The sequence below is a fragment of the Prunus mume genome, linkage group LG1 (assembly GCF_029339155.1).
Source record: "Prunus mume cultivar Tortuosa linkage group LG1, ASM2933915v1, whole genome shotgun sequence".
NCBI lineage: Eukaryota > Viridiplantae > Streptophyta > Magnoliopsida > Rosales > Rosaceae > Prunus > Prunus mume.
Window position 1 is genome coordinate 17,092,954 of NC_142698.1, and position 12,529 is coordinate 17,105,482.

Here is a 12,529-nt window from a genome sequence, read left to right on the forward strand (position 1 = left end):
AAAATATAATTTGCTCCGTGGGAGGCTTTTGGTTTGGTATTTGAACCCTTTGCATGTAGTCTTGAGCTTAGTATTTATAAGGGGAGTCTTGGAGGGACAATCGAAGCTGAAAAGATCTGCGTGTTAGAGTCTGATCGGGGTAAGTGGGTAGTCAAATCGGCATTTGGGATCATGAAGCATAGTGGTGTGACCCCCATAAATCCGGGTAAATCTCGGCCACCGCTCTAATCGTGGATTCTGCATCCTTGGCCGTGGGAACGCATTTAATATCCTGGTCTGGTGGTTGGTGATCTGACCTCAAGTTGTAAGAATACTTGTGAGGATGCTTGCGCCTAACCACTCTGATTTCCATCACCAAATCCTGACTTTAGTCACTTCCATTCTTCCCTCGTACATTAAATGCTTCTTGCGACTAGTGGGTTTGCTGCGATAGTCAGAGGCATTACTTCATTAAATGGGGTGTGGGACCCTGAGGCCACATGGCGATTTAACCACAATATCTTCGCCGTGTCTTTTACGGCCTTGGCTTCGCCCATAATACCGCTGTCGCAAAGCCGAGAGGATTTTGCCTTTGAAGCTTTTCCTTTGTTTTCGGAAGGCGAAATGCCTAACGAAATGTGGCCGTTTCAGTTCATGAGTAGGTGCTAGGGCCGAGAGGAGGTCCCTTCGGTCACTTATGACGTGATTTATTAGGCACAAACATTGCCCCACATCCTTGGATTCTTCGGTCGCGGGGCGGAGGACGAATGGATTCAAGGGATGGACCTTTGCCTCATGAAGTGATTGACAATCGGCGCCTTAAATGCGAGGTCGGTCGGCGCATTAAATGCGCAAGCACGTCGTGCAGGCCATTATTGCCTTAATTCACACGAGCCGTCGTTTCATCTCTTAAATGTAACGTACTGAAAACACTTGAACAAACTTCAAGATCTTTTCAAATAGCTAATTTACTGTTTAGATAACCAGTTGACAACTCATGTGTTTATCTTTTATTGCTCTGCCATCTTCATGGTATGACTCTTGTTGAAATAATCAATTTGAATTTCTATAAACATATTTTCTGTTTAAATTGGATAGAGAAATATCCTATTTCTTCTATATTGTAATTTGTATTTAACAACAGCTAAATAGATAAATCTTTGGCTCTCGTTTCAACCTAGCGTCATACTAGAGTTGGATAGAGAAATCTTCAACGTCTGGAACCCTTTTACTTTTTGAAATTTACTTTAGTTACTTTTTAAATATCTATCGTTTATTTGCTTCATATATTTTCGTAGACAAAATTAATTTTCCTCTTTTACATATTTGAGTTTCTCGTTATTCGGACCCAAGCTAAGGGTTTTAGGCCCTAATAGGGCTTTATTAGCCACAAGATAAGGGCCTATCAGGGACCGAACTGCATTATTGGGCCCGAATTGGCTGTATCTTAACCCTATCTAGGGTCATCTCAGGGTCATACTAGGTTTTTGAACCCGATCGAAGGGACATTAACCACAACATCGGTTTTTCTTCTTGTTTGATCAAGTACTGCCCTTATATATCAAATCAGCAACTCACGAGTGAAATAATATTGAAGTCATCTTAATTGAAGCATAGAAAAGAACTCATCCAAGTCAGTACCCCCTTGGAGCACAATGGCTTGATCAGAAGTCCAGAACAAGCGCGAATCCATCAAACATACACACTACTTCACATGTACCAGGTATTTTGGGCTGGTCTTATACCCAATAGTGGCACGCCTACGCAATTTGCTATCAGGTCAGAAGAAACGAATCATCAAGGTCCAACTCGAGCTCGCCTGGTCTTTTCCAACCTGATCCAACTTTCAATTTTGTCCAAAAGTCGAAGGAATCCTCTTGCGAGCCAGAAATCCAATCAAGGCATTGGTGTTGACTCAACTCCTTTCCATTCTCCAAAGCATATCAACCCGGAAGAGAAAGAGTCAAAAAAGGGACTAACAAATAGGAAGTGGCAGAAGCAGCGTTATTTATGTGAAATTTAAATTTAGGAATTTTGGTGTTGTAATTGTGATAGATGGTTTTAATTTCAATTTTTGATCTCTCTGTTTCTGGGCAATTTTATTTCTTATTTTTGTATCTGCATAATTTGATGGAAGTTGGGCTTATAAGGATGTATGGATATACGAAAGCAATCATGTTTTTATTTTAGATACAATCTGAATCATTGATATTTTCCTTTATAATTTAAGAACAATAAATGCATAAACTTAATTCCCAAAAGTATGATGTTACATGAACATACTACTAGAAAAACTTAATAAAAACTAAAGGATTATCAACCAACTGAGGTGTATGTACAATTATTAATGAAAAAGGAAAGCAAATGAAATAATTATCTCACAGACTAGTCTAAATAAAATATTAACATTCTTGCGGTTATTTAAAGGAGTGGTATATGTCTTGTAAATTTCTCACCAACTCCTCTTTTATCTTACCACACAAAATAGGAACCTCACAAATTTCTTCAATTTGAATTGACGGTAGATATCCAACTTTAAGAGGCACAACACGTTGACTATTTTGTCTTTTCAACTTCTCATACAGTTCATCAATTGGCTTCTTAAAATGTACGAGTCATATAATGTATGTTGGTCCTTGATTTATGACAACATTTCCCATATATTCTCCATCAAATTGTCTTTGGAATCCTTCATGCGCTTTCACATTAATGTCATGTGTATAATTGTAATCAAGCTTGTCAAAGAGAAAGAACAATAGTTTGGAAAGATAATTAGTTAAGGCATCGTAATGATCGAGAAGCGCTCTCAGAATTACCCTGCCACATACCATTTCAAAACCTCATTGTTTTAACATCTGAAACATGCTCACATATCCACCGCTACATTCATACAAAAAATGTTGCATATAATAAAGCTCTTGTCACATGTTGTAACAATTCATTTGAATTATGGACTTTCAAATGGCAAGCATCCAAGTATTGCCCAGCATGTGAACCACCGCTTCCACTCAGATATCCTGTGCAACGATTGAATTTGAATTTTACCTCTACTCTAGAATGCTTCACTTTACATACTTAAATAACTTTATATATACCCTTCCATCCAAACATAATAGTTGACGCCTTGAATTTTAGTTCCTTTTTTTTTGCCATCTTTTAATAAACTTATAGACTTTCTCTGAAGCTTTACATATGCCATTAACTATTTCTCCATGATAACTAACGTGTTGTTCCACATATGCTAACATTTTTTTATATGCAATTGTGGGTATTTCGTACCCTAGTAGCAAATACATTGTAACTCTCCATATGTAAATATTTGTTTGAATCATCATTCTTTATAAATCCTTTTCTCGTACTAAATGTAGTCCTCAAATTAACACCAACATATATTGTTCCACAACTGTCATTAGAGATATAAGCGATGTTTGGTATGCCCCATCCCTCGTCTTGGTAAAAATTTGAAAGTTATCAAGTAAAAAATGATTAAAAAAAAAGGATAAGAATATGCATCAACCAAGTATATATAGTTTTTCAAAACCTCTTTGTTTTAATACCTTAAACACGCGCACATATGCACCACTACATTCATAAAAAAAGATTGCATATAATAAAGCACTTGTAACATGTTGTAACAATTCACTTAAATTATGGATTTTCAAATGACAACCATCCAAGTACTGCCCAACATGTGAACCACCGCTTTCACTCACAAATCTTGTGCAACAAATTGATTTAGAATTTACCTTCACTTCATAATACCTAACTTTACATACATAAGGAATTTTTTATATATCCTTCAATCTAACCTTCCATCCAGATATAATAGTAGATGCCATGAATTTAAGTCTATTTTTTTGTCCATCTTTTAATAAACTTATAGGGTTTTTCTGAAGGTTTACGGATGCCATGAACTATTTTCTCACGATAACTAACGCGTCGACGGCCTCGTCAATGGGCAGGGCGGGCTAGCCCGCCCAAAATTTATAGGCTTGGCCGGGCCGAGCCGGGCTCAAACACGTAAAAGAATATTAGCGGGCCGGGCCGGGCTGGGCTTTTTTCAATAATTCAAAGCCCAGGCCCGAATCATAGGCCGGGCCTTAATGGGCCTTATCGGGCCGGGCCGAGCAAGCCCAATTGGGCCGGGCCGAAATGGGCTTACTATTTAAAAAGTCAAATATATAAAATTCATTTCATTCTTGCTAAAGTATGAAGCTTACAAAATGTCTTACAAATCTTATATCCTTCCAAAACAAAAAGGTCTTACAAAATCACAATCTAATCACAATCAAATTAGAGTCACTAACAATCTAATCAAAAACTTCATTGCAAGGCAAACACTCAAAAGCATAATAAAGTCGGAAAGTCCATTACTACAACAAACATCCCATGCTTGCAAAATAAAATATAATCCTATTACATAACATTTCAACTTTGAATGGTCTCATTTTCAGATTCACCAACAATCTCAACTTCACTGTCTGCCATCCAATCTGGTCTTGATGCTCTTATGTTCATTAATTCTTCAGCTTGTTGCTCATCTACTGCTGCATCTTGCTTTCTTGAATCTGCCAAGGCCTAATCTTTCAAGCAAATTAAAGCTTCTATTGTACTCGGACTCAAACTGGCCCTTTTCTCTTATACAACTCTACCACCTGCACTAAAACATGATTCTGATGCTACAGTAGAAGCTGGAACAGTTAGCAAATCTCTAGCCATGAGGGAAACAATAGGGTATGTTAATTTATTGTTTTTCCACCAATCCAAAAGACTAAATTGATTATCATCAACTACTTCTATTGTTGGTAAATCAAGATAAAACTGTAATTCAGAAGTGTTAGTGGAAGAAGAAGAAGAAGAAGATAGCCTTTTTCTTTTCAAGCCTTCAATCGAAAAATTTCTCATTATAGGGACAGATATAGGACCAGAAGTTTGACTCAAAGTAGTAGAAGTTGCAACATTTTGCACATTTTGAACCACATCAGGAATTACATTCTTCTTGTAGATATCAAATAACTTAAATAACAAAGTCTTTAAAGCTAAAATTTTTGAGTCAATGGTTAATTGATCAATACCTATCATGTTCAACCATTCAGCAATTGCAAATAATTTAAACCTAGGGTCCATAATAGTAGCTAAGCAAAAAACCATAGGAAGCTCTTTCCAATATTTATCAAATTTTATTTTCATTGCAGTCAAAGCATCCTTAAGAACAGAAAATTCAGAATATGCAGCAAATGATCCATGAATATCTATTAAACAATTAATAACACGACTTGAAGTAGGATAATACACACCAGAAAATATCTTAGTTGAAGAATAAAAAATTTGTAAAAACCCACTAACAAGTTGTGCTATTGTCCAATCTTCTTCACTAGGTACATGTAAATTACAGAAACGTGATTCATTTACCTTTTGAACATACCTATGCAAAGGGCTTTATATTTTATAGCAACATGTAAAAGCTCATATGTTGAATTCCATCTATGAGGCACATCAATATCTATATTTTTCTTTCCCATATGGAAATCACTACAACATTTAACCCAAATTTCATGTCTCTTGTTAGATGAATTCATGCTACGAACAATATCAGTAATTTTTTCAATAGAAGGAGATAAAACTTTAAGTCCATCTTGCATAATCAAATTCAATATATGACAACAACATTGTACATGAAACAACTTTTCATGCACAGAATCCAACAAAAGAGTTGATGGAAGTATACTTGCAGTTGAATCATTATTTGATGCATTATCTAATGATAAAGTAAATACTTTGTTGTGAATGTTCCAAGATAACAATTCATCAAATATATGAGTTGCAAGTGACTCTCCGGTGTGTGGGTACTCAATCATTTTAAAGCAAATTATCCTCTTATTCAAACACCAATCTTTATCGATAAAATGTGCAGTAAGTGACATATAACCCATTTTTTGTCGTGATGACCAAACATCAGAAGTTAAACAGATTTTTGAATCAAGTTGGGCAAAAACAGCAAGCAAATTAATCCTTTCTTTATCAAATTTTTTTAGCACATCCCTTTTACATGTAGAGGCTGAAATTCCTTTATATTGAGGACAAAATGCACGCTGAATCAAGCCTTTAAAATCATGACTTTCAACAAATTTAAATGGCAGCTCAGCTCTAATAATAAAATCCACAAGTTCTTTTCGAGCAATATCATGATCATAAACAAAATTAGTCAAATTTCCAGCAGCATCAACATTTAATAACATTTGACCTGGATTTACCCTAGCTTGTGCATCTTCATGTCTTTTTAAATGACGAGATAAATGACTAGTGCCACTACTAGAATTACCAACCAACAAAGTATTACAAATAACACACTTAGCCTTAATTACTGGTTTACCATTTTCAATTTTGTTAACCTTTTCAAAAAAAGACCAAACTTTACTTGTTAATCTAGATGCACTAGGTGACTCTGAAGGGGGATTGAAATCATTTGTACTTTCAGTTTCAGTCAAAGGTGACGCACTAGAAGAATCCATTTTGATGATATTACGAAACTAAAGATAAAATGGAAGATGTTACTTGATTTTCCAGCAGAGCACAAGCTTTACTTTTGCAGCACAAGCACAAGCTTTACTTTTGCAGCACTAACTCCTGCAAAATAAACTAAGAACTCATTAATAATCAAAGTTCAGCACAAAAACAGAAAGATATATTAACAAACTAAAACAATTAATATTCCTTACCTTTTTCCACCAACAACCATAGAAAATGAAAAAAGGCCTTGCAATCTTCAAAAAAGCAAGACACAAACTCCTGCAATAAAAATGAAAATAAATATTTCATCAATAGTTATCTCAAACAAGCTAAATGTAGACGAAAACAAATAATACATAAATTTGATTTCATAAGAAAACAGATAATACATAAATTTAACAGAGATGGGAAATTAAAATGCTCTACAAAGAAAAGATATATTAAAATGCTCTGAAACTTGACTGAGATTGTGATCCATCAAAGCTACTTTACGTTTTAGTGTTCTGAAATGGTTTTTTGGGAGGGCTTATTGCTATTGGGTTTCAGGCCTTAAACTACATAGGAGAAGATCTTGGGCTGTCTGTGATAGAAATCAAATATATAAATATAATTTATATCTATACAAATCTGGAAAATGAACCATAACAGAACCAAATTAACAGAGACTTCAATTTACACACACAAGTAGAATTTCCAGATGCAATCAACAAAACCAAATTAAGCATAAAAAGTCATAAAGCCAAAGCAAATCATCACAAACTAAGAGCTAAACATAAAAACAATAACAATAAAAGAAATAGATGAACTTCTATACAGCAAGCAGATTTTAGCAAAAGGATAAAGATGAACTTCTCATAATCTCAGTTTCTCTTGCATTCAAATAAGATCAAAGAGAGAGATCTTAGCTAAAGAAGAAATTCAGATGGATACCTGAATTATTGGACTTGGATCGTTGTTTTCGATCTGCAATCTTAGTTTCTCTCAGACTTGGATCTACAAGATTGAATGAGGAGAGAGAGAGCCGAAGAGAAATGAAGAGGTTGAGAATCGAGAAAGCCAAAGAGAAATGAAGAGGAAGACAGAGCCGAAGAGGAAGAGAGAGACTCAGGCAAGAGTGTGGGTGCGGCGCTAGGTTTAGAATTTGGAGAAATGAAGAGGAAGACAGAGCCGAAGAGGAAGAGAGAGACGCAGGCAAGAGTGGGTGCGGCGCGAGGTTTAGAATTTGGAGAAATGAAGAGGAAGACAGAGCCGAAGAGGAAGAGAGAGACTCAGGCAAGAGTGTGGAGTGCGGCGCTAGGTTTAGAATTTGGAGAAATGAAGAGGAAGACAGAGCCGAAGAGGAAGAGAGAGACGAGCAAGAGTGGGCGCGAGGTTTAGAATTTGGAGAAATGAAGAGGAAGACAGAGCCAAGAGGAAGAGAGAGACTCAGGCAAGAGTGTGGGTGCGGCACTAGGTTTAGAATTTGGAGAAATGAAGAGGAAGACAGAGCCGAAGAGGAAGAGAGAGACGAGGCAAGAGTGTGGGTGCGCTAGGTTTAGAATTTCGAGACTGATCTGAAAATTTTCTTTTTATATAGAGGTATTGTATTTGTCTGACCTAAATGGCTATTGGGCCTTTTCCCTTATTTATTTATTTTTTCCAGAAACAAGCACAACCCCTAACACTATATTATATAAAGGCAATATATACGGGCCTAACGGGCGGGCTTTTGTGGGCCGGGCTGGGCTTTAGACACCTAAGCCCAAGCCTGCCCAATACGGGCTGGGCCATCCAAAAGCCCATATCGGGTCGGGCCGAGCTATTCTCTCGATGGGCGGGCGGGCCCCCATCGGCCCATGAGCCCGCGGGCCAAATGATGAGGCCTACGCGTCGCTCCACATGTGCTACCATTTTTTTGCAATTGTGGGTATTTCCCACCCTAGTGGCAAATACACTGCAACTTTCCATACATAAATACTTGTCTGAATCATCATTTTTTCGTAAATCCTTTTCTCGTACTAGATGTAGTCCTCGAATCGACACCAACATATATTGTTCCACAACTATAATTAAAGATATAAGCGATGTTTGTTGTGTCGCATCCCTCGTCCGGGTAAAAATTTGAAATTTAATAGGTAAAAAAAGATAAGAAATGCCTCAACCAAGTATATATAGTTTTTCAAAACCTCGTTGTTTTAATACCTCAAACAAGTGCACATATTCACCGCTACATTCATAAAAAATTTGCATATAATAAAACCCTTGTCACATGTTATGACAATTCATTTCAATTATGGACTTTCAAATTCCAACCATCCAAGTACTGCTCAGCATGTGAACCACCGCTTCCACTTACAAATCTTGTGCAACGATTGGGTTTGGATTTTACCTCCACTCCAGAATGTTTAACTTTATATACATAAGGAACTTTATCTATACCTTTCCATCTAGACATAATAGTAGACGCTTTGAAATTCAATTTATTTTTTTCTCATTTTTAAATAAAATTATAGGTTTTTTCTGAAGCTTCACAGAAATCATTAACTATTTCCCCATGATAACTAACGTGTCGTTCCACATGTGCAAACATTTTTTTGCAATTGTGGGTATTTTCTGGCAAATACATTGCAACTCTCCATATGTAAATATTTTTCTGAATCATCATTCTTTATAAATCATTTTCTCGTACTAGATATAGTCTTCGAATCAACATCAATATATATTGTTCCGCGATTGTCATTAGATATATAAGCGATGTTTGTTGTGCCCTATCCTTCAGCCGGGTAAAAATTTGAATTTATTAGGTAAAAAAAAAACAAGAAAAAAAGGATAAAAATTTGCCTCATCCGGGTATATATAGTTTTTCAAAACTTCCTTGTTTTAATACCTTGAAAAAACGCACATATTCATTGCTACCTTCATAAAAAAGGGTTGCATATAATAAAGCCCTTGTCACATGTTGTAACAATTCATTTGAATTATAAACTTTCAAATGGCAACCATCCAAGCATTGCCTATCATGTGAAGCACTGCTTCCACTCACAAATCCTGTGCAACGATTGGATTTGGATTTTACCTCCATTCTAGCATGATCACCGGCGATACAATCGAAGGAAGGAACGCTGGAAGAGGTCAAACTTCGCACAGCGTAGGACACAGCAAGACGTCAAAGAGTCAGATCTTACGTCATAACTTTACATGCATAAGGAACTTTATCCATACCCTTCTATCCAGGCATAATTGTAAATGCCTTGAATTTCAGTTCTCTTTTATTTTCTGTCATCTTTTAATAAACTTATGGGTTTTTTCTAAAGCTTTACAGATGCTTTTAACTATTTTCCCACGATAATTAACGTGTTGCTCCACATGTGCAAACATTTTTTTTTGCAATTGTGGGTATTTCCTGGCAAATATATTGCAACTCTCCATATATAAATATTTGTTTGAATCATCATTCTCTATAAATCATTTTCTCGTACTAGATGAAGTCCTCAAATCAATACCAACATATATTGTTCCACAACCGACATTAGATATATAAGCGATGTTTGTTGTGCCCCATCCTTCGTCTTGGTAAAAAATTAAAATTTAATAGGTAAAAGTAGAAAAGAAAAAAAAAGACGAGACCATGCCTTAGCCAGGTATATATAGTTTTTCAAAACCTCATTGTTTTAATACCTCAAACACCCGCACATATCCACTGTTACATTCATAAAAAAAGGTTACATATATTCAAGCTTTTGTCACATGTTGTAACAATTCACTTAAATTATAGACTTTCAAATGATAACCATTCATGTATCGCCTAGCATGTGAACCACCGCTTTCACTCACAAATCTTGTGCAACGATTTGATTTGGAATTTACCTCCACTCCAGAATACCTAACTTTACATACATAAGAAATTTTTTCTATGTCCTTCCATCTAACCTTCCATCCAGACATAATAGTAGACGCCATGAATTTAAGTTCTATTTTTTTCGCTATCTTTTTATAAACTTATAGACTTTTTTTGAAGCTTTACGGATATCATTAACTATTTACTCACGATAACTAACGTGTTGCTCCACATGTGCTACCAAGTTTTTGCAATTGTGTATATTTCCCACCAAGTGGCAAATACACTGCAACTCTCCATATGTAAATATTTGTCTGAATCATCATTCTTTATAAATTCTTTTCTCGCACTAGATGTAGTCCTCGAATCGACACCAACATATATTGTTCCACAACTATCATTAAAGATATAAGCGATGTTTGTTGTGCTCCATCCTTCATCCAGGTAAAAATTTGAAATTTATTAGGTAAAAAAAGATAAGAAACAAAGGATGAGAATATGCCTCAGCCAAGCATATATAGCTTTTCAAAACCTCCTTATTTTAATACCTCAAACACATGCACATATCCACCGCTTCATTTATAAAAAAAATGTTGCATATAATAAGGCTCTTGTCATATGTTGTAACAATTCATCTCAATTATGGACTTTCAAATTGCAACCATTCAAGTACTCCCCAGCATGTGAACCACATCTTCCACTCATAAATCTTGTGCAATGATTGAGTTTGGATTTTACCTCCACTCCATAATGCCTAACTTGACATACATAAGGAACCATCGCTACATTTATAAAAAAGGGTTGCATATAATAAAGTCATTGTCACATGTTGTAACAATTCATTTGAATTATGGACTTTCAAATGACATCCATCCAAGCATTGCCTATCATGTGAAGCACCGCTTCCACTCACAAATCTTGTGCAACGATTGGGTTTGGATTTTACCTCCACTCCAGAATGCTTAACTTTACATACATAAGGAACTTTATCTATACCCTTCCATCCAGACATAATAGTAGACGTTTTGAACTTCAATTTTTTTTTTCCCATCTTTTAATAAAATTATAGGTTTTTTTTTAAGCTTTACAGAAACCATTAACTATTTTCCCACGATAACTAATGTGTCGTTCCATATGTGCAAACATTTTTTTTGCAATTGCGGGTATTTCTTGGCAAATACATTGCAACTCTCCATATATAAATATTTGTCTGAATTATCATTCTTTATAAATCATTTTCTTGTACTAGATATAGTCTTTGAATCAACATCAACATATATTGTTCCGCAATCGTCATTAGATATATAAGCGATGTTTGCTGTGCCCCATCCTTCGGCCGGGTAAAAATTTGAAATTTATTAGGTAAAAAAAGATAAGAAAAAAAGGATAAGAATATGTCTCATGCGGGTATATATAGCTTTTCAAAACTTCCTTGTTTTAATATCTTGAAAAAATGCACATATCCATTTGCTACATTCATAAAAAAGGTTGCATATAATAAAGTCATTATCACATGTTGTAACAATTCATTTAAATTATGGACTTTCAAATGGCAACCATCCAAGCATTGCCCATCATGTGAAGCATCGCTTCCACTCACAAATCATGTGTAACGATTGGATTTGGATTTTACCTCCACTCCAGAACGCCTAACTTTACATGCATAAGAAACTTTCTTCATACCCTTCCATCTAGACATAATTGTAAATGCCTTGAATTTCAGTTATCTTTTATTTTTCCGCCATCTTTTAATAACTTATGGGCTTTTCCTGAAGCTTTACAGATGCTTTTAACAATTTCCTCACGATAACTAACGTGTTGCTCAACTTTCCATATGTAAATATTTGTCTGAATCATCATTCTTTATAAATTATTTTTTCGTACTAGATGTAGTTCTCAAATCAATACCAACATATATTGTTCCACAACCGACATTAGAGATATAAGCGATGTTTGTTGTGCCTCATCCCTCATCTTGGTAAAAATTTGAAATTTATTAGGTAAAAGTAGAAAAAAGAAAAAGAAAAAGATGAGAATATGCCTTAGCCAGCTATATATAGCTTTTCAAAACCTCCTTGTTTTAATACCTCAAATACCCACCCATATTCACCGTTACATTCATAAAAAAAGGGTTGCATATAATAAATATGTTGTCACATGTTGTAACAATTCACTTGAATTATAGACTTTCAAATGACAACCATTCATGTATTGCCCAGCATG

General features: G+C 35.4%; 1 long non-coding RNA gene across 1 annotated transcript; it reads right to left on the bottom strand.

The window, feature by feature from the left end:
* Positions 1-5,650: 5,650 nt before the first annotated feature.
* On the bottom strand, positions 5,651-7,679 carry LOC148921170 (uncharacterized). The gene is made up of 3 exons (XR_016122142.1): positions 7,420-7,679; positions 6,699-6,768; positions 5,651-6,606 (listed from the first exon to the last, which is right to left on the bottom strand). It is a non-coding gene; the product is annotated as an uncharacterized LOC148921170 (long non-coding RNA).
* Positions 7,680-12,529: the final 4,850 nt, after the last annotated feature.